The sequence below is a fragment of the Odocoileus virginianus genome, chromosome 4, assembly GCF_023699985.2.
Source record: "Odocoileus virginianus isolate 20LAN1187 ecotype Illinois chromosome 4, Ovbor_1.2, whole genome shotgun sequence".
Lineage (NCBI taxonomy): Eukaryota > Metazoa > Chordata > Mammalia > Artiodactyla > Cervidae > Odocoileus > Odocoileus virginianus.
Genome location: NC_069677.1, coordinates 91,289,422 through 91,310,413, shown reverse-complemented (window position 1 = coordinate 91,310,413; position 20,992 = coordinate 91,289,422). Strand labels below are relative to the sequence as shown.

Sequence of the window (20,992 nt, the reverse complement as noted above, 5' to 3'; positions counted from 1 at the left end):
AAGTTACTTCACTATCTGTGCCTTGGGCTCTTATTTGTAAAATGAAGACAAGAATATATCTACCTAAAATCAATTGGGATAAAGTGTCACAAAAATAGAAGGGTTTAAAAATTACAGATTTATTATTAATATTATATTCACCATGACTCTTATGACCAACCACATTTTCATCTCTATTTTGGCTTCCAGGGAGTCAAATTTATAATACTCTCTCAGCAACTACATAGGACCTAATGACATCAACACTTGTGTCATAACCAAATCTTTGTAAGAATTCCATTCCCACTTTTACTCTTTACCTAATTTTTCAACCTCTGTATGTTTTTACCCTGTGTTATTATAAATATGTTCATAGGTGTCCTCGAAATCTTTTTGAAACACATACACATATTCAAAAATAAGTATTTTTATTCTTCTAAAGTTGTTCTCAGGCTCATTTTGTATTAATAAAGCATACATCAAGCAAGTGATAGTGTTTTCCCAGACAAAGCTATGAATTCCTCAAGCACAAAGGGTCCACTTATCTGAACAGGAAAAAATTAAAAGTTTGATAACACTCTTTATTGGTAAAACTGAGGAAAAACAAGTGATTTGGTCAATTAGATCAAAATCACAAATTCATGAAACTACAGATCCAGCATTTTCTCATCTAGCTCTTTCTCTTACAGATGCACTGGTACCCAGAGACAAAATGACATATGTACACAGTTACTCACTTTGGCCTTCTTTCTTTTCAAAAAGATTTTATTAAAGTACGCTGGATTTAAAATGCTGTGTTAGTTTTCAGCAATGTGAATCAGTTGTACATATACTAGCCTTATTTCTAACAAGAGATTGGAAACAAAACAAATGTCCATCAACAAATGGTTGGATAAATAAATTATTTCACTTCTCAAACACTTGTATAGATCTTTGAAATGCTCCCAGTCTATGGACACTCAGCCTATGATGTCTGATGATTAAATTGGTCCTAACGGAGCCAATAAGCATCAATCTTCATCCTACTTGACCACAAAGCCTTATATTGCCAGGCCAGTGTTTTCTGCTGCCTCTAAAGGTCACAGCGGGTAAATGAATTGCTACTACACAAATATGTGCACTGTTTTCATTTATGCATTCAGCCTCATATATTTTAACTGAAATCTTTTTTATTAATTTATTTATTTATTTTTAGTTTGGGTTGCACTGGGTCTTCAGTGCTGCATGCAGGCTCTCTCTGGTTGTGGTGAGTTGCGACTCTTTGCTGTGGTGCGTGGGCTTCTCATCACCAAGGCTTCCCTTGCTGTGGACCACGGACTCCAGACACACAGGCTTCAGCAGTTACAGCTCAAGGTCTCCAGGGAGCAGGCTCAGTAGTTGTGGGACCTGGGCTTAGCTGCTCCACAGCATGTGGAATCTTCCCAGACTTCAGTCTCATGTATTGCTGGTGGGAATGTAAGTTAAAAACTTACAGAAGACACTGGTGCATTACATTCCAAAGCACAACCTCACAAGAAGGCTTTGACTGCTCATATGAGGCCACTCAGTCTTTCTTCAATATCTGAGCATGTATACAACACAGTCAAAAAGAACCGCCAGCACAACACTCTACACCCTGTGATAAACCAGAAACAATAGGTTGGCTTGCTGCATTAGTTTTCTATGGCTGAGTAACAAATTGTGTATGAGTTAGTCACTCAGTCATGTGTGACTCTGTGACACCACGGGCTATAGCTCGCCAGGCTCCTCTGTCCACGGAATTCTCCAGGCAAGAATACTGGAGTGGGTTGCCATTTCCTCCTTCAGGGACATAACAAATTACCCCAAAATTTAGCAGCTTAAAGCAATAAACACTTATTATCTCACATAGTTTCTTGAGTCAGAGGTCCAGGTGGGGATTAGATAAGTGGCTCTGCATCAAGGTGTCTCATGAGGTTGCAGTTAACGTTGTCTAGGGCCGCAGTCATAGGAAGGCTTAAGTGAGGCGGGAGAATGTGCCTTCAGGGTGACTCACTAAGGTCCGAGGAGTTAGCGCTGGGAGAAGGTCTCAGTTACGCACCCACACGGACCTTCCCATAGGGTGTCCCCATGACATGACAGCTGGTCACACCAGGGAAAGTGACCCAAGAGCAAGTAGGTAGAAACTGAAATGCCTTTAAAGACCTAATCTCCAAAGCTACACACCATCTCGTCTCCCATATCCCTTTCTCTAGAAGCAATTAATTGTCTGGCCCACTATTATGTGAAGAAGAATTAGGTTCCACCTTTTGAAGGGATAGTTTCAAAGAATTTGTAGACATAATTTAAAGCCATCATGATCATCTTGCATGCCTCTAGTCTCCCAAAGAAAAGGTTCTTGCATATTTCCTGTAAACCTGTGACTCTGCAACAAAAACAATTTTATCCCCAACTTTGGCTAAGCAGGTATTCTAAGATGTATCATGTCCTAGATGGATAAAATTATCATGTGAGCAAGTTGCTGTTTTCACTATAATGTATGGATGTGAGAGCTGGACCATAAAGAAGGCCAAGCACCTAAGAACTGATGTGTTTGAACTGTCGTGCTGGAGAAGACTTTGGAGAGTCCCTTGAACTGCAAGGAGTTCCAACTAGTCAATCCTAAAGGAAATCAGTCCTAAATATCCATTAGAAAGACTGTTGCTAAAGCTGAAGCTCAAATACTTTGGCCACCTAATGTGGATAGCCAACTCACTAGAAAAGACCCTGATGCTGGGAAAGACTGAGGGCAGGAGGAGAAGGGAATGACAGAGGATGAGATGGTTGGATGGCATCATTGACTCGATGTACATGAATTTGAGCAAGCTCTGGGAGATAGTGAAGGAAAGGGAAGTCTGGTGTGTTGCAGTCCATGGGGTCACAAAGAGTCAGATATGACTGAGCAATTAAACAACAACAGGAGTAATGTAAGCTTGGTAACTGATAATTTTGCAGTTTTTCCTTAAATACTAGTTATGTTTTTCAGAGACCAGCCAGTCTTTCTGAAGTCTAGCTTCCTTGCACTCTTTGCAAGTAAATTTTTCTCTCTTTTTCTAAATACCTGTTTGATAAGGCATGGTAGAACCCCTCGCCTTACTCCCTAATTTCCATCCAGCCTCACAAAGGAATAAAATTGTAGAAAAAATGGTAAATAAGCTGGCCCAAGTAAGATCAGAGAGACAGGAGCACACAAAGAGGAAATCATCATGTGTTTCTACCTGCCATCTTACACTTCTGCCATTCCTGTGACAGATACTTTCCCCGGGTAGGTCCTGCTCCTTCAGCCTGGGCACCAGAATGAATATGCAGTGAACAGAGCCAGCCCAGGAATCTGCAGACCTGAAGCATAAAGTAGAGACGTCTAGTCAACACTCAGACTCTTGAACAAAAATAAGTATTATTTTAAGACATCATATTTTGATGTAATTTGTTAGGCAGCAAGAGCTGGCTGCTAAACCCAGTTTTACTTAGATGACCACCCCCACACCAATAATCTATGAGCAGCACATGTGACCATGGAAGAAAACTGCATCCTCTGTACATGTTTGAAAGAGAAGGGATAAATGGCTCTCAGAAGAAGGTTGTGGCAGGGGCTGGGGAGAGTTCTGGGCACACAGAGCACCAGGGACACCAGAGTCTGAAATTCCCTAACTGCCAACTGTGTTTTCACTCCTTTATTCAGCAAACATTCTATCCAGTGAATTCTTTATTTTTTCTCACTTAAAACTCTTCTGCTACAGAGACTTCCCTGGTGGTCCAGTGCCTAAGACTCTGCACTCCCAATGCGGGGGACCCAAGTTCAATTCCCCGTTAGGGAACTAGACCGCACATGAGACAGCTAAAGATATCACCTATTGCAACGGTGACCAAAGATCCCACAGGCCAAAATTAAGACCTGGTGCAGCCAAATAAATACACAAAACAATAAAACTCTTCTGCTACAACTTAACAAAAATGGCTTTCTGGAGTTGGTGAGGTTGAAAAGAAGACTGGGAAAGGGAAAGACTGGTTTCAAGCGAAGGACTCATCGGCACGCGTGGGGAAGTGAGACCAAGAGGTGAGGTGTGTGTTAGAGGAGAGAAACCAGAGACTGGGGGCGTGAACTCGGGACCCAAGGGGGCTCACGTGTGGCCGCTCTAGTCTTTCTTGCCTTGGTTGCATCCCGGGGAGAGTTCTCTGAGGAGGAACTAACTTTCCAACACCGGCAGAGTTCTTTGAGGAAGGGTGTTGGAGAAGCCATTGAAAATGTCGCCAAGAGAAAGCCCGAGAGCTGAGGGGCACAAAATGGCCGCCGGGCGGCGTCTCCCTCGTCCCCATAAACACGTTCCTGTCATTCCTTCCCCCGGCTCTGCACGCGGCACCAACGGAAGCACACGGAAGTTACAAACAGGAGACCCAACACCCCGCTAGTGCGGTCCTCAATCATTACAGTTCAGTTCAGTCCAGTCACGCAGTCGAGTCGGACTCTTTGCGGCCCCATGAACCGCAGCACGCAAGGCCTCCCTGTCCATCACCAACTCCCGGAGTCCACCCAAACCCATGTCCATCGAGTCGGTGATGCCATCCAGCCATCTCATCCTCTGTCGTTCCCTTCTCCTGCTGCCCTCAATCTTTCCCAGCATCAGGGTCTTTTCAAATGAGTCAGCTCTTCGCATCAGCTGGCCAAATTACGGGAGCCTCAGCTTCAACATCAGTCCTTCCAATGAACACCCAGGACTGATCTCCTTTAGGATGGACTGGTTGGATCTCCTTGCAGTCCAAGGGACTCTCAAGAGTCTTCTCCAACACCACAGTTCAAAAGCATCAATTCTTCAGTGCTCAGCTTTCTTTATAGTCCCACTCTCACATTTATATGTGACTACTGGAAAATTATTAGAGTAGCTTGTTCTTTAAGCCAGAACTTTTCGGCAACGTGTCCCTGATCATCTGGGGCTTTGATTCCTCCGCTTGAAGTATGCCACACGTCCTGTCAAAATAACTTCTTATAGCTGCCTAACAACTGTGGGTGGCCTGTGATCACCTTGTCAAAGTGTCTGTTACACCCAGAGCTGGTTGCCAGCTCTGACTTACTTCCCGGTTCCCCCTCCCCACAACTTATATTCCAAGGATCATCTCTTCTCTTATTTATTTTATTTTATTCTTTTTTGGCTGGCAGTTGCTAGGCCAAACAGCAATTTGCAGTTATTTATGCAGCTTAAACCCTATTGTCAATATCCTTATCCTCAATACGCCACCATTCCAGGGGTGTGAGCTGAGCTTTTCAGAGTCACGGTGAGTTGGGGAGGGAAGGAAGCTAGGTTTACAGAAGCAAGGCTTCCTGGGGTCCTCAGCCAAAGCACTCATTGTTGCCGAGCTGCTTTTTCTCCTTCTCGCTTCTATTTGGGATGGATTTTCATTTGGAATTAAAAACAGATCACAGCTTGCTATTTGTTTGCTATTGTCAGGTCAGACCCAGCACTCAGGGAGAGGGTGGTATGGCTGTGTGTGTAGAATTTTCTTGGCAGTTTAATAAGGATGGTGGGATTTGTCTGCATTTATGTAGTTCCTTCTCTCCCTGACTCTCAAAGTCCTTCTCAAACAGAATTTAATCCTCCCCGAAGTCAGGTGTGGATGGGACATTGTCCCCCTCCTCCCTCAAGTCCATTTCAGCGGGTACAGTTGGAGGAGAACAGGTGAAAGCAGACGGGAGAAGAGCCGTGAAAGCTGACATGTCCTCAGAGACCCACGGGTGTGGCCTGTGTGCTGCCTACAGAACAGCATCCCCTGCAAGCGGGCATCTTCCCAAATAGCACGCTTCCATCCCCACTGCTGCGGTCCCGGCCAGGGCACACAGCTCAGTGAGAGGGCACCCCCGTCCCCTCAGCCAGGCACTTTTGGAGACAGCACGGCTACCCAGTTCAGCCCTGAGTCCTTAAACCCACCGAAGTGAAGTAGGTTTTTGCATGTAGGGTCAGGATTTTGTCCTTGAAGTTCACTATATCCCTATTACACTGTTGACCCATTAAAGAGCCCGCCAATGCCTTAACATCTAAGTTGAAAATTACTGTTCAGAGAACTTTAAGAGTCTTTGCAAGCATCATCTCAGTTATTCAATAAATATTTATTAAGCACTTACATACAAAGCACACGGCCCCTCCGAGAGCTTAAAACCCTTTGGGAAGACCACAAAAACTGTGATAATAAACAACTACCGCTGTGGTAGGCAGCTTCTGACAGGGTCCCTAGCGATCCTCACCTACTGGTATTAATGCTCTTGTGTGAATTCCTCCCTTGAAAGTGAGCCAGACCTATGGCTAAAGGAGTCTAATCCATTCTAGAGAACAGTCTATAGTGAAAGCAAAGGCCCAAGACTAAATTCCGTCTTGCCAATGTTCTCTCACCTGCTCACTCGCGTAGAGCAATATGCCGTATTGTAAATGCTCTCAGTTCAGTTCAGTCGCTCAGTCGTGTCCGACTCTCTGCGACCCCATGAACCGCAGCATGCCAGGCCTCCCTGACCATCACCAGCTCCTGGAGCTTACTCAAACTCATGTGCATCGAGTCGGTGATGCCCTCCAAGAAACCCATAAGGCAAAGAGCCAAGGCCTCAGCCCGATAACCCAGGAGGAACTGAGTTCAGCCAGCAACCACATGAGTGAACAAGAAAGTGGATCCTCTCCAGTCAAGCCTTGATACAACTGTTACCTTGTGAGAGACCCCAAGCAGAGAGGACCGAGATGCCTGAGCCACAAAAACTGTGAAATAATAAATGTACGTTATTTTCCTTGGGGGTGACATGCTACACGGCACACGGCTATAATCACAGGGTGTCAGGCAGGACCATGGCCTCCTCCAGGTTCCAATTCCTTGAGTGGGGAAGGATCCACTTCCACATGTACTCAAAAGGTTGTCAGCAGAATTCAATTACTCAACAGCTGTTGAACGGAGGGCTCAGTCCCTGGCCGCCTCCAGGCCTTCACCACCTCCGTCTATGGTCTAGCTCACGAGATGGCCGTGGCCTTCCGTCAGAGTGGGCCAAAGAGGGCAAGCAAGGCGGAAGCCCAGGTCTCTTTATAACCTAGTCTCAGAAGTAACATCCCATCACATGTGCCACTTTCTATGGGTTAGAGGCCCTCATTTGAGGGGAGGAGATTACACAAAGATGGGGTCTCCAGGACCTGGAGCCCACGGGAGACCATCTTGGGAGCAGCTCACCACGTCCTCTCCATCACTTCCTCACTCTGTCCCTTCCTCGGGCCCTCGTTAGACTTGGAGATTCCCTCGGGCCCACTCTCTCTCCATTTTCCCATCCCCATGTGAATTTGTACACAGCCTCCACAACTCACACAGATGGTGCCAAAGCCTCCTAATAAGCCTACCTACCTTCTTTTTACTCTCCCAGCTGGGACCCAGACAACTGACTACTCTTTCCAAGACATCACATTGTATTTTATAATTTTCTTATTGGAAAATGCTCACTGCTCTCTAGTGTCCCTAAAGATTTTCTCAATCTAACCCAGTGCACTGTTCCAACAACACTTTCCTTCCAACTCTCCTCTGACCAAAGAGGTACGCTCCTTGTCCCTATGTCCAGGGCCCTCTGATCTCCGTTTCCACGGCTTTGCACGCTAAGTTGTCTCTGACTAGTTTACAACCCTGTGCAAAGAGTGCCAGCTTCCTCTGTCCATGGGACTTCTCAGGCAAGAATACTGAGTGGGCTGCCATTTCCTTCTCCAGGGCATCTTCCCGACTACGGGACTGAACCCGCATCTCCTGCATTGGCAGGCGCATTCTTTACCACTGGGCCACCCGGGAAGCCCTTGCATGCTGTTTCCCTCCATTATTCTCACCCTTCTCTCCAGCTAGTGGAATCCCCTCCCCCAAATTCCACATCTCAGCTCCAGTCCTATCTCCTTCCTGAAGCTTTCAAACTTACAATAGACTGTCTTGGACATGGTCGGTCAGGTAATCTCTGTGTTAGCATAGTTGGAGCATCCTGGATCCAAACGGCCTCTTCCTCCTCCAGGTTCTAGAGCTACCCTTTCCTCCCTGAACTTCTGGCATCATACTTATCACAGACTGCGGTTAGTGTGCAGTCTCAGTAGAAAAATAATAAGCTATCAATATCTGCATGCTAATTGAAGGTAAGAAGCAAGCTGAGATGTGAAACAAGTTTGAAGAGACTAGGCTGTACCATCAACTTTGACCACAGTCATATATGTTCTAGAGCTGTTCTATCAGCCTTCCTGGGATTCTATTGCTTACAATCCTGTTTTCAGTGATTTATCATTAACCCAAAGAATGTACTGCCATTGACATTCATAATCATGAAATTCTTAGAGTTCTCAGACAGTTCTTTTTTTAAAATTCATTTATTTTAATTGGAGGCTAATTGCTTTACAATATTGTAGTGGTTTTGCGGTACATCAGCATGAATCAGCCATGGTGCACATGTGTCCCCACCCTGAACCCCCCTCCCACCTCCCTCCCCACCCCATCCCTCTGGGTCGTCCCAGAGCACCGGCTCTGAGTGCCCTGCTTCATGCATCGAACCTGGACTGGCGATCTATTTCACATATGGTAATATACATGTTTCAGTGCTATTCTCTCAAATCATCCCACCCTCGCCTTCTCCCACAGAGTCCAAAAGTCTGTTCTTTACATGTGTGTCTCTTTCGCTATCTCACATACAGGGTCATCATTACCATCTTTCTAAATTTAATACATATGTGTTAATTTCCTGTATTGGTGTTTTCCTTTCTGACTTACTTCACCCTGTATAATGGGCTCCAGTTTCATCCACCTCATTAGAGCTGATTCAAATGTGTTCTTTTTAATAGCTGAGTAGTATTCCACTGTGTATATGTACCACAGCTTTCTTATCCACTCATCAGGCATTGTTTCTTAGCTTCATGTATATTGTGGTGAAACAGACAACAAAAACTAATAATTGGTGTCACCTACTAAATACCCTAGATTATGTTGTTCTTTCTAATCCTCACAACAACCCATTTTACAATAGAGAAAATGGAGACCCAGAGAGGTTAAGTAACTTGCCAGAGTTAGATTGCTTTTGGTGACTGGTGAGACCAAGATTCCAACACCCATCTGGCTGAGTCCAAATGCCATGCAACTTCCTCTTCTGGACATCACAACTGAGAGGGTGGCCTCATGCATGTTTAGGAAAGTAAGTCAGGAAGATTCCCTGGAGGAGGAAGGAAATGGCAACCCACTCCAGTATTCTTGCCTGGGGAAATCCCATAGAGAATGGAACCTGGCGGGTTACAGTCCAAGGAGCTGTAAAAGAGTCAGACACGACTGTCTGCCTAAGCACAAACATACACACACACATGCATGCGTATTTATTTTGAATGGTTATCATTGAATGGGAGGCAGCCTATATCATTCTCTCTGGAATGATTTTATCATCTTTTAGCAGCTGTGCCAAACCTCTCTGTGCCTGCAGGAAAATCATCTTTCTCTATGGCCCCAAATGAAATGAAGAGGAGACTGGCCAACTCACCAAGAAAACTTAAGTGTAAGGAGGGATAGAGCGACTTCCCTGGCGGTCTGGTGGTTAAGGCTCCATGCTTCCAATGCAGGGGCTGCAGATTCAATCCCTGGCCAGGAAAATAAGACCCCACATGCCACTTGGCCAATAAATAAATATGCTTTAAAAAAAAAAAAAAAACAAGGAGCAATTGATGGTGGAATTGGATGGAATCATCCTATCCCACACCAGGTCCTCTAATGCTCTTGTCCTCATATTGATCTTGGGGAAATACCTTCAAATAGGTTGGTTTTTTTTTTTCACCCCAGAAATAAGTCTGATCCTGTCTTCTGAAAGAGCTTTACTGGAGAGATATCAGCATGATATATTAAGAAAACACACAAATGTGTTTCCCAGAAACACAGGGGAATATGAGGTTCAGCTTTATTTCAAAGTCAGCAAACCTTATCCCAGATATATCTCAGGTAACTGTTTCCTGGATTCTTCAGAACCATCCATTCAAATGACAGCATCTAATTCATGCACTGCATTGACAAGAGCCAAGCCCATCCATCTGGCAAAGATGAGGGTGCAGGAGACAGGGAGATGCTGAAACTGGGTTGATTAAGGCCTGGGAACCATGCGTGTGACCTGTGAACAGAGGGGGGCAGCAGAGAGCCGCTGGAGCGGTAAGCTCACCGGGGAGCTTCCAAGGGGGCAGGTGGTTCTGGTCACCAGGGAGACCTGGGCTGGAACTCCCGCCCCAGGGTCAGTAACCCAGATGAAGAACTGGTCCCCTTGAGGTCCCTGGCTGGGATTCACAAACAGGACCCTACATTTTCCAGACTGTGGCCAGAGATCGTCACAAACCTGCCTCTGCTCATGTCCTTCTCCAGCTAAAAGGACACTGGAATCAACCTCCCCATTGCTTAAAACAAGTTCTCAAGTTTTGCATGCACATGCCATGACTTGGAGTACACGGTAAAACATAGCTCACTGGGCCCCACTCTCAGAACCTCTGACATGTTAGGTCTGGGGCAGAGTCCAGGAATTTGCATCTCAGACAAGGTCCCGGGTGGTGCTGATGCTGCTGGTCTGGGCTGGTCCGGGGAACGCATCTGTGAGACAGCATCTGAGAAGATGATGGCTCCCCCAGCCCTCTCCCATCCAAAGCCTCTTCCAAGCCACTCACGTCTACGGCATCCCGCACACGCTCACACACTCTGCTCCACCCACGAACGCCCTTCAGCTCCCCAGGGCAGCCGCGCTTCCCCAGCCTCTGGCTTTTCACCTCTGCCCTCTCTGCTGATGCGCGCTCCCAGCATCTCTTCACCCGGCTGTACTGGCTTGTCTGCAGGTCCCCAGTAGACATCTACCTCTCACAACCTCCCGCAGTGCCCCGCGCCTCGTTTCCTGCATCGATGTTGCAGATACCCGTGCGTGTCTCCCTGGCAGCCTTGTGAGAGCAGGCTCACCCCTCCGCCCGCCCACCACGGGGAAGCCCCCCTCGGCCCACTCCTCTGGACTCCCGCAGTAACCAGGCTGTAACTCTCCTCCTCTGTTCTCGATGACTGTTTCCAACAGTCTTCCCTTCTTCAGATCCTTAACCCCAGAGCTCCTTCATCACTCCTGGCAGCCGGCCTTGCCCACCCCCTCACAGAGAAAATAGAAGCCAGCATACAGGAACCTGACGACTTCCCACTGCCAACCAACAAGCCCACTGGCGTCTGCACCCGGCGCATCGTCGCCCTCCTGCTGCAGCAGGGGACTCGCCTGAATTTTCCAAGCCCGCCCCAGAGCCTCCATTTCTGCAGGGGCTCCCCCCTCTCGCTTCCTCAAAGCCCCCACTAGCAACACACCCGCCTCACCCTTTTTCAACCTCCTCCCCTCCCCGGATCTCCTTCCTATCATTTTCAGAGCTTGCTGGCCTTTCTCTTCTATGAATAACCCTCCCCCTTGGCCTCCACGTCACTCTGAAATCATCATCTTCTTTCTGTTTGTTCCCGCACCTCTTAATACGTGGTTTCCTTAATTCGTGGTTTCCTCATCCCCCATCCACTGCACAAGCTGTTTTTCCTTCAAGATTATTCTAAGGGCACCAGGGACCTTTCTTTAGCTGCGCCCAAGCACGCGTTCAGTTCCCGTCGCACTTGGCCCAGTTGCCTCCCTCCCCCCTTGGCTCCCGTGGCATCCCAGCTGGGTCCTCCACCCATCCGGCCGCTCCTCCTTCAAGGTCTGCCCCTCCTCTGTCTCACTGGCAAATGCTGGTATTGCTGGGTCAGCCCCAGAACCTCCTGCTGAAGTCTCCCTGATGTCCACTCCCGTCCGCTCCGTTCCTATGCACATACCAATCACTCCCTTTTCTGGAGAGAGCTCCAGCTCTGAGATGTCCAGATGCATAAAACCAGTCTCCCACTCTATGCACTTTCTCTGGTGTTCAGGGGTTCCTCGTGCTCCACTGGACTCATGGTCTTCCCCTCCTCTTTGAAGGAAGTGGCCCCGGGCGCACGGCCTGGACACCTCCGTCCGCCTTCTGTCACAGGTCCGATCCTCCAGCGCCCGTGCGCCCCCACCACCGCCGCAGCCCAACCTCATCTCTCCCGGCTGTAGTCACCAGTCTCCTGGGAACAGCTCTGGCCGCCTGGGATCCACGGCTCCCGCTTGGCTGGAGAGGGCGCTTGGAAAACCAACCTCTGTTTAAACCCCACAGTGGGTGTCCGTCGCTGGCAGGATGCTTCAGCCTTGCTTTGCCCGCACACCCCAGCACAGGGCGCTTGTTCGGGCCGCCGGGCCGCCGAGTCCCGTCCACACCAGAGCGCGCACATTCTCCTTCTCTGGGCTTCCGGGCCTCACGTCCCTCCCTGGCCGGCAAACTCCCCCTCGCCCTTTAGGGCTCAGATCCTCTGAGGGCGTTTCACGGGCCTCCCAGCGCCACCCCGACCCCCTCTGCCTAGGCACTCGCCCCCTTCTCTCCCCCGGCCGGGTTAGGTCTACCATCTGGACACGCTCCCTGCTTGCTCTCCTCTGCCTTCACAGCACTCAGCCCAAGCGTGGCCCACCCATTGTTTGTGAACATGTATTTAATACCTCTTTCTCTTCCTCTGAGGATCACACAGCCAAGGACCAGATCTTTCTTATTCTCTGCCATATCTCCACCTTTTATGAAGCCCGGCTAGTACTGAGATGACAACAAATCTCTGCTGAAGAAGCAATGAATGATTAGAGAAAAATATGCCGTAATTTGAGACTCAGTACCTCTTGGACTGCTGCAGTGCTGACTCTCTACATTTTGCGGTTTCCTCTATGATATTCAGCAGATAATAAATAATAGCTCATATTTCTTCGGGAAGGCAATGGCACCCCACTCCAGTTCCTTGCCTGGAGAATCCCACGGACGGAGGAGCCTGGTGGGCTGCAGTCTGTGGGGTCACGAAGAGTCGGACACAACTGAGCGACTTCACTTTCCCTTTTCCCTTCCACGCATTGGAGAAGGAAATGGCAACCCACTCCAGGGTTCTTGCCTGGAGAATCCCAGGGACGGCGGAGCCTGGTGGGCTGCCGTCTATGGGGTCGCACGGAGTCGGACACGACTGAAGCGACTTAGCAGCAGCAGCAGCATATTCCTTCAGAGCTTTCTATTTGTCTGTCGCTGTCCTATGTGTACTACATTCTCACAGTTCCCGAGAGCTAAATATCACTATTATCTCCATCCTGTGGTAGGAGAAACCAAGGTACAGGGAGCTTAAGAAACTTGCCGAAGGAAACAGAGCTGATGGGTCATGAGCTGGGGTAGAAATCATGATAGTCTGGCCTACATCCTGTATGCTTAAACGCTATGTTATAGTGTCTCTCAAAGTCACTTCGGCATGTACAAGGAAGACCTCTGTTGAGGGTTGGCACTTGTGCATTAATAAGTTTGCTATTACAGAGAACGGAAGACTAAAACATTTGATACATCAGTGGTTTTCAGAATTTAATATGCATTATAATCACCTGGAAAGATTTAACCTACAGACGCTCCAGCACCAGACACCCTAGGTCTGAGGGTTGAGAATTTGCATCTCTAACAAGCTTCCTGGTGAAGCTGATATATTTGGTCAAGGAACACACTTTGAGGACTACTTAGAACATGAGAGATTTTCACAAGATTTCTCAACCTGAGAAAATGCTTTGTACCCTTCCTTTGCAATCTGCGAAGGAGGGACGGAGGGAGGAAGGAAGGAAAGAAAGAAAGGGAGGGAAGCCGTTCGAGAGAAAATTCTAAATGCAAACAAAATAGATCAGGGTAAGTGGCTTTTCGAATTTCTTATCCACTGCATTCTCCTCACCTCTTTCCTCCAGCCTCACAGCCTGGGTTGTGGTATGCACCTTGTTTTGCATAAATGAAAGTACTTGCCTCTAACAAGATGTGTGTGTTTGCTAGCTTGTCTCTTTTATTCTCACAGCTCTACAAAATCACTATTATCCCCATATTAAAGAAACTGGGACTCCAAGAAATTAAATTTTTAACCTAAGAGACAAAGCTTGAAAGCGAAATCCCAACTCAAATTCGGGTGGTTGGACCCCAAATCCCTAGCCTTGCCATTAGTTGATACTGGACTTGATATTTCCATTCACCCTTTTAATTCTCCTAAATACACAAATAACAAAAAATCATTTCTCCCACATTCATGCAGAAACTTCCAACTGAAAAACACAGATTTAATACATCTTTTCCCCAAAAATATGCTTTTATTGTCTCTTCTTTTGGTTACTTCTTTGAAGTTAGTTGCTATTCATTTCAAATGTATAGTTGGAAAAAAACTCAAGATCTTGAATCAAAGAATTAATAGAACGTCTCTAAGAAGTAAATAGCACCCCTGAATAACCAAAGAAGAGTGTGTATTTCTTGAACCAGCAGACATACTGGATCTTCTTGCCCTCCTGGTTCATTGGGGAAAACTTTTAGAATTCCACTGCAGGACTATGAGGCATCCATCCCCCAGGACTAATCACAAATATTGTATAAAGATGAAGTTTCGTTATATCTTTGTTCTTTGTATCTTGGCTTTTGTTAGCGCATTTTAATTAGGATCTGGTATCTGCAATAAACAGTAAACATAAAGAGCTTTGCAAAAATGTATTAGACTGTTTGTTTTCACACTCTAATGCATATTTGCACAATTTTACCATGAAAAAAGGAAAACATGCTAAGCTCTTGGGCTCTATCCCAAATGTCCTGGAATAGAATCTGGAAATTACTAAAAATGCAACCAAACCTCATCATATTCCAGCAATTAACCTAAGAAACAAGGGTCCATTCTCTGTGTGAATAAAGCATTTTTGAGGGGAGAGGTCTGTTGAAGAGAAGCCTTCTCGATAACACACGTATCACATTCTCCAAACCGGTTTTGAAATTTGGACTACTTCCCTTTCATGCTAAAAGAGCTTAATAAACAAATTAAGTTGAGTAATGTTTTGTTTTTCTCTTTCAGAGTGTTAAGAAAGCTGCTTCTGCTAAAAGAAGACAGGAAGGACTGCTAAGCAAAAAGCAAGGGATGAAACAATCGCATGTGGTCTCATTTTTAAAAGTTGCTGGGGATTAATAATTTAATTTATAAATAGGTATAACTAGACTGAATTATTATTAAAACAGTGGAATCATGGCAAATGCTGATGACAACCAATAGTTTGGGGGGGTTATATTTGAACATATCATAATCAAAAAGTAGCAAAAACATAAAAAATCTTCAAATGCGGCTCTTGTGTACAGTTGTTATACATAGGATGCCTTGATGGTATCCAAATACGATGCAAAAGTCACAAAAGTGTGAACAATTCAAAGCCAATAATGTGATTATCCTCATGTATCTATTCCTGAATATGTTTCTAAATAAAACACAGGATTAAGTAATTTATTCTGTTGCATGATTTATTTATGCATTTAAACACAATAAACAATGGAGAAAAGGTATAGTCCCAGGCATCAATTTTAAGTACAAAAATAGTTACATTTTATTAGAGGGAGACATATAGAAAATGCCAGTGTGAACTGTAAAGAAAAGAAAAGTGTTCATTCATAGGTCCCAAGTCTAAGTTAGACTTGGTGTTCCTAAATTCCCTTTAGGGGAATGATATGGCTGAATTTAATTAGAAATCTGTTTTTGTAAGCTTAAAGTTAAAAGGTTGGATCATGCAAAAATAAAAAATGACTCTGAAGATCTTAGGGAATTTGAACTGGTAAACTTAGATTTTATTTCCTGCCAACTGTTTGCAGGAGGATTAAGAGATGTACAGGAATTATTAGTTTTAGATAAAAGCCAGCATTTTATAAAGCAATTAATTTTTCATTAGTTTCACATAATTTTGGCAAAAAATAGTTTTGTTCCAATAAACCTATTATATTTCAAGAGGTTACTCTAAAATATAGCCATTAACTTTGCATTAATTTCACCAGATTTATAATAGGCTAAACTACAGGCAGGAAAGCAGTAATAGTTCTTTACAGAATATATTAGAATTAAAAGGAAAAAAATTAAAATGAAAAATATTAAAAAAACAGGTCATAAAACTTCTAAATTTCTAAGCATGGTTATGCATTTATTTAAAAGACATTTTCTTATACTTTTGCTTGGTTGGGAAGAGCCCCTGGAGAAGGAAATGGCAACCCACTCCCGTACCCTTGCCTGGAAAATCCCATGAACAGAGGAGCCTGGTGAGCTACAGTCTATGGGGTCCCAAAGAGTTGGACATGGCTGAGCAGTTGCTTAAACGTATAAAATGAAATTGTATAAAGTTCACCTTAAGTTTATGCATGGAGTTATCTTGGAAATATCAGAAATAGTCATTTTTATTACAATAAATGTATGTTATAACACTATAGATAAAATATACCTTAAGAGTTAAGAAAAATACTTGTTAGCACTGAGAAATCTATTCACAGAGCCATAAACTACCCTTCCCTTCCCAATACTAGAATTACCTTTAGTGCATCCCCAAAAATTCCATCAAATGGCACATTCAACCAGATTAATGGAGTGTCTCCCCTCCAGCCTGAGTTCTTCAAACCTCACCAGAATGACAAAGAAGTCTAGTTGAGTGAGGATAAGAGAACTTAAGAGTCCTGACTGAAAAATGTTTCCTAACCATGTACCTCCAGTTAGGACTCGATGGCCAGTGGACAGCACACTCATCTCTACCACCAGCCTGCTCCAGCCCAGGGCCCCCTCTCTGCAGCTCACTGCAGGATTCTCCTACCGCCTCTCTCAAATCCCACTCTTCTTCCCTGGCCTCACTCAGTTTCCATACTGAACGACCTTGTGAAAACGTGAGTCAGGAGGCAACCTAAATGTCCATTAATAGATGAACGGATAAAGAAGCGGTGGTATACACACACACACACACACACACGTGCACGGTGCGCACGCACACAATGGAATATTACTCAGCCATAAAAAAGAATGAAATCATGCCATTGATAGCAACATCTAGACTTTGTCATGTTAAGTGAAATAAACCAGACAGAGAAAGACAAATAGCATATGATGTTGCCTATATGTGGAGTCTAAAAAACTGATACAAATGAATTTATTTTCAAAACAGAAACAGACTCACGGACAGAAAACAAATTTATGGTTCCCAAAGGGGAAAGGTGGGAATGATATATTAGAGGTTTGGCATAAACATATACACACAACTATATGTAAAACAGATAAACAAGAAGGACATACTATATAGCACAGGGAACTATACTCAGTATCTTATAATAACCTATAATGGAAAAGAATATGAAAAAGAATAAATATATATATACACACACACACGTATAACTGAACCATTTTGCTGGACACCTGAAATGCTGCAGATGAACTATACTTCAATAAAAATTAAAAATAAGAATTAAAAACAAAGTAAGCCAGATTGTGTCATTCCTAAACTGAAAGTCGTGTCCTTGAATAGAATCTCGCTCCTACAAAACCCCTGACTTCCGCTTCTCTCCTCTGAGTAACGCTGTCCTTGGCAGTCAGCGCAGCCCAGTCCTGTGAGGGCCCCTCGGGGTCTCTGCCCACCACTTCCATCCCTGGTCATGCACAAGCACCAGACAAATGCTGGATTCCTATGTTCCCACCAGTTTGCATCTAAGACACCTGTCTCAACACGTTCTTGAGTCTTTCTGTCTATCCAGTTTTCAGATTTGTTGCCTTGGGCACCCAATACACTCCTTCGCACAGGATCCTGACAGCCTCTCAAACACCACCTTTTTACAAATCCAGACTAGTTCAATGTAGGCCCAGCATCTTCTTCATGTACCTGTGAATCTCCTATATTTGCAAATGTGTGCATGCTGTGTCTGACTCTTTGTGACCCCATGGACTGTAGCCCACCAGGCTCCCCTGTCCATAGAATTCTCCAGGCAAGAAGACTGGAGTGGGTTGCCATGCCCTCCTCCAGGGGATCTTGCTGACCAAGGGATCCAATCCATGTCTTTTACGTCTCCTGTATTGCAGGCTGATTCTTTACTGCTGAGCCACTGGGAAAGGTCCCAGAGAATAGCAAGAAGAGATAAGAAAGTCTTCTTAAGTGAACAATGCAAAGAAATAGAGGAAAATAACAGAATAGGAAAGACCAGAGGTCTCTTCAACAAAATTGAAGCCACCAAGGGAACATTTCATTCAAAAGACAGGCATAATAAAGGACAGAAACACCAAGGATCAGAAGAGATTAAGAAGAGATAGCAAGGAAACACAGAACTATACAAAAAAGGATCTTAATGACCAGAATAACCACGATGGTGTGTTCACTCATCTAGAGCCAGACATCCTGGAGTGTGAAGTCAAGCTGGCCTTAGGAAGCATCACTACTGACAAAGCTGGTGCAGTGACAAAGCTAGTGATGGAATTCCACCTGATCTATTTAAAATCCTAAAAGATGATGTTGTTAAAGTGCTGCACTCAATATGTCAACAAATTTGGAAAACTTAACAATGGCCACAGGACTGGAAAAGGTCAATATTCATTCCAATCCCAAAGAAAGGCAATGCCAAACAATGTTCACATTACCATACAATTGTGTTCTTTTCACATGCTAGCAAGGTAATGCTCAAAATCCTTCAAGCAGTACACGAACCAAGAACTTCCAGATGTTCAAGCTGGATTTAGAAAAGGCAGAGAAAACAGAAATCAATTGCCAGCATCCACTGGATCACAGGAAAATCAAGAAAATTCCAGAAAAACATCTACTTCTGCTTCACTTATTATGCTAAAGCCTTTGACAATGTGAATTGCAACAAACTGTGGAAAATTTCAAGAGATGGGATTAACAGACCACCTTGTTAACATGTCTCCTGAGATATTCATATGCAAGTCAAGAAGCAATAGTTAGAACAAGACGTGGAACAACTGACTGGTTCAAGAATTGGGAAAGGAATACATCAAGGCTGTATACTGTCCCCTCTTTATTTAACTTACATGCAGAGGACATCATGCAAAGTGCTGGGCTGGATAACTCACAAGCTGGAATCAAGCTTGCTGGGAGAAATATCAATCATCTCAACTGTGTATGTGATACTATTCTGATAGCAGAAAGCGAAGAAGAATTAAAGAGCCTCCTGATGAGGGTGAAAGAGGAGAGTGAAAAAGCTGGCTTAAGACTCAACATTCAAAAGAACTAAGATCATAGTATGCATCTGTTCATGGCAAATAGGTAGGGAAACAATGGAAACAGTGGCAGATTTTATTTTCTTGGGCTCCCAATTCACTGTGGATGGTGAATTAAAAGATGCTTGCTCCTTGGAAGAAAAGCTATGACCAACCTAGACAGCATAATAAAAAGCAGAGATATCACTTTGGCAACAAAGATCCGTATAGTCAAATCTATGGTTTCTCCAGTCATGTACAGATGTAAGAGCTGGACCATGAAGAAGGCTGAGTGCCAAAGAATTGATGCTTTTGAACTGTGGTGTTGGAGAAGACTCTTGAGAATCCCTGGACAGCAAGCATAACAAGCCAGTCCATCCTAAAGGAGAGCAACTCTGAATATCCATTGGAAGGGCTGATGCTGAAGCTGAAACTCTAATACTTTGGCCACCTGATGCAAACAGCTGACTCATTGGAAAAGACTCTGATGCTGGGAAAGATTGAGGTCAGTAGGAAAAGGGGCTGACAGAGGATGAGATGGCTGAATAGCATCACCAACTAAATGGACATGAGTTTGAGCAGATTCCAGGTGATAATGAAAGACAGGGAAGCTTGGCATGCTGCAGTCTACGTGGTCACAAAGAGTTGGACATGACTTAGCATGAACAACAAAAACAGTAGTGAAGTTAATAAGAAATATATATAGGGACTTGCCTGGTGGTCGAGTGGCTAAGACTCTGCATTCCCAGTGCAGGGAGCCTGTGTTCAGTCCCTGGTTGGGGAACTAGATTCCACATGCCAAAACTAAGACCTGGCACAGCCAAATAAGTAAATAAATAAAAATTTAAAATTCAGAAAAGAAATATGTATCAAGAAAATTCTAGATTTTTTAATAACATAAAGGAAGTCTTATATAATTTTAATGGAATATGTTTCTATCTAGAAACTCCTTACATGAGGTATCACTTGATTCCCCAAATGATTTAGAAATATTACACAGTTCCAATTAAACTCCTCTAAAATTTTTGGATTAAGCATAGTGATGCTCTTGTGAAAGTATAAATGGGAAAGAAGGGGAAAAAATGAAAAGAATAATTGTGCTAGCCATCTATTGCTGTGTAAAAAAATTAGCCCAAAGTTTAGCAGCTTAAAACAACAAACTCTATTATTTTAGCTCCTGTGAATCAGCAATCCAAAGTGGTCTAGCTGGATGCCTCTGGTTCAAGTTCTCTCCCAACCTTGCAGACAAGGTCTCAGCTGGGACTGTCATTGACTGTCATTTCCTCTAATGGCTCCACTCGGTTAGGATCCTCTTCCCACTTACATATGAGGTAGTTGGCAGGATCTGGTTCCTCCTAAGCTGTGACTAACCTAGACAGCATATTAAAAAGCAGAGACACTACTTTGCCGACAAAGGTCCATCTAGTCAAAGCTATGGTTTTTCCAGTAGTCATGTATGGATGTGAGAGTTAAAGGACTATAAAGAGAGTCTGGCCCATAAAGAAAGCTGAGTGCAGAAGAATTGATGCTTTTGAACTGTGGTGTTGGAGAAGACTCTTGAGAGTCCCTTGGACTGCAGGGAGATCCACCCAGTCCATCCTAAAGGAGATCAGTCCTGGGTGTTCCTTGGAAGGACTGATGTTGAAGCCAAAGCTCCAATACTTTGGCCACCCGATGCGAGGATCTGACTCATTGGAAAAGACCCTGATGCTGAGAAAGATTGAGGGCAGGAGGAGAAGGGAGGGGAGGATGAGATGGTCAGATAGCATTGCTGACCCAGTGGACATGACTCTGAGCACACTTGGGGAGACCGTGGACAACAAATGAGTCTGGTGTGCTGCAGTCCGAGTGTGCGCGTGTTCAGTAGCTTGCGTGTCCAACTCTTTATGACCCCATGGACTGTGGCCTGCCAGGCTCCTCTGTCCCTGGGCTT

General features: G+C 44.7%; 1 long non-coding RNA gene across 2 annotated transcripts; it reads right to left on the bottom strand.

The window, feature by feature from the left end:
- Nucleotides 1-432: 432 nt before the first annotated feature.
- Nucleotides 433-9,661, bottom strand: LOC139034693 (uncharacterized). 2 transcript variants are annotated; one of them, XR_011487186.1, is made up of 3 exons: nt 9,479-9,661; nt 3,195-3,315; nt 433-1,594 (listed from the first exon to the last, which is right to left on the bottom strand). It is a non-coding gene; the product is annotated as an uncharacterized lncRNA (long non-coding RNA). The 2 variants fall into 2 exon arrangements; XR_011487185.1 differs by having other exon boundaries at nt 433-1,423; nt 9,479-9,656.
- Nucleotides 9,662-20,992: the final 11,331 nt, after the last annotated feature.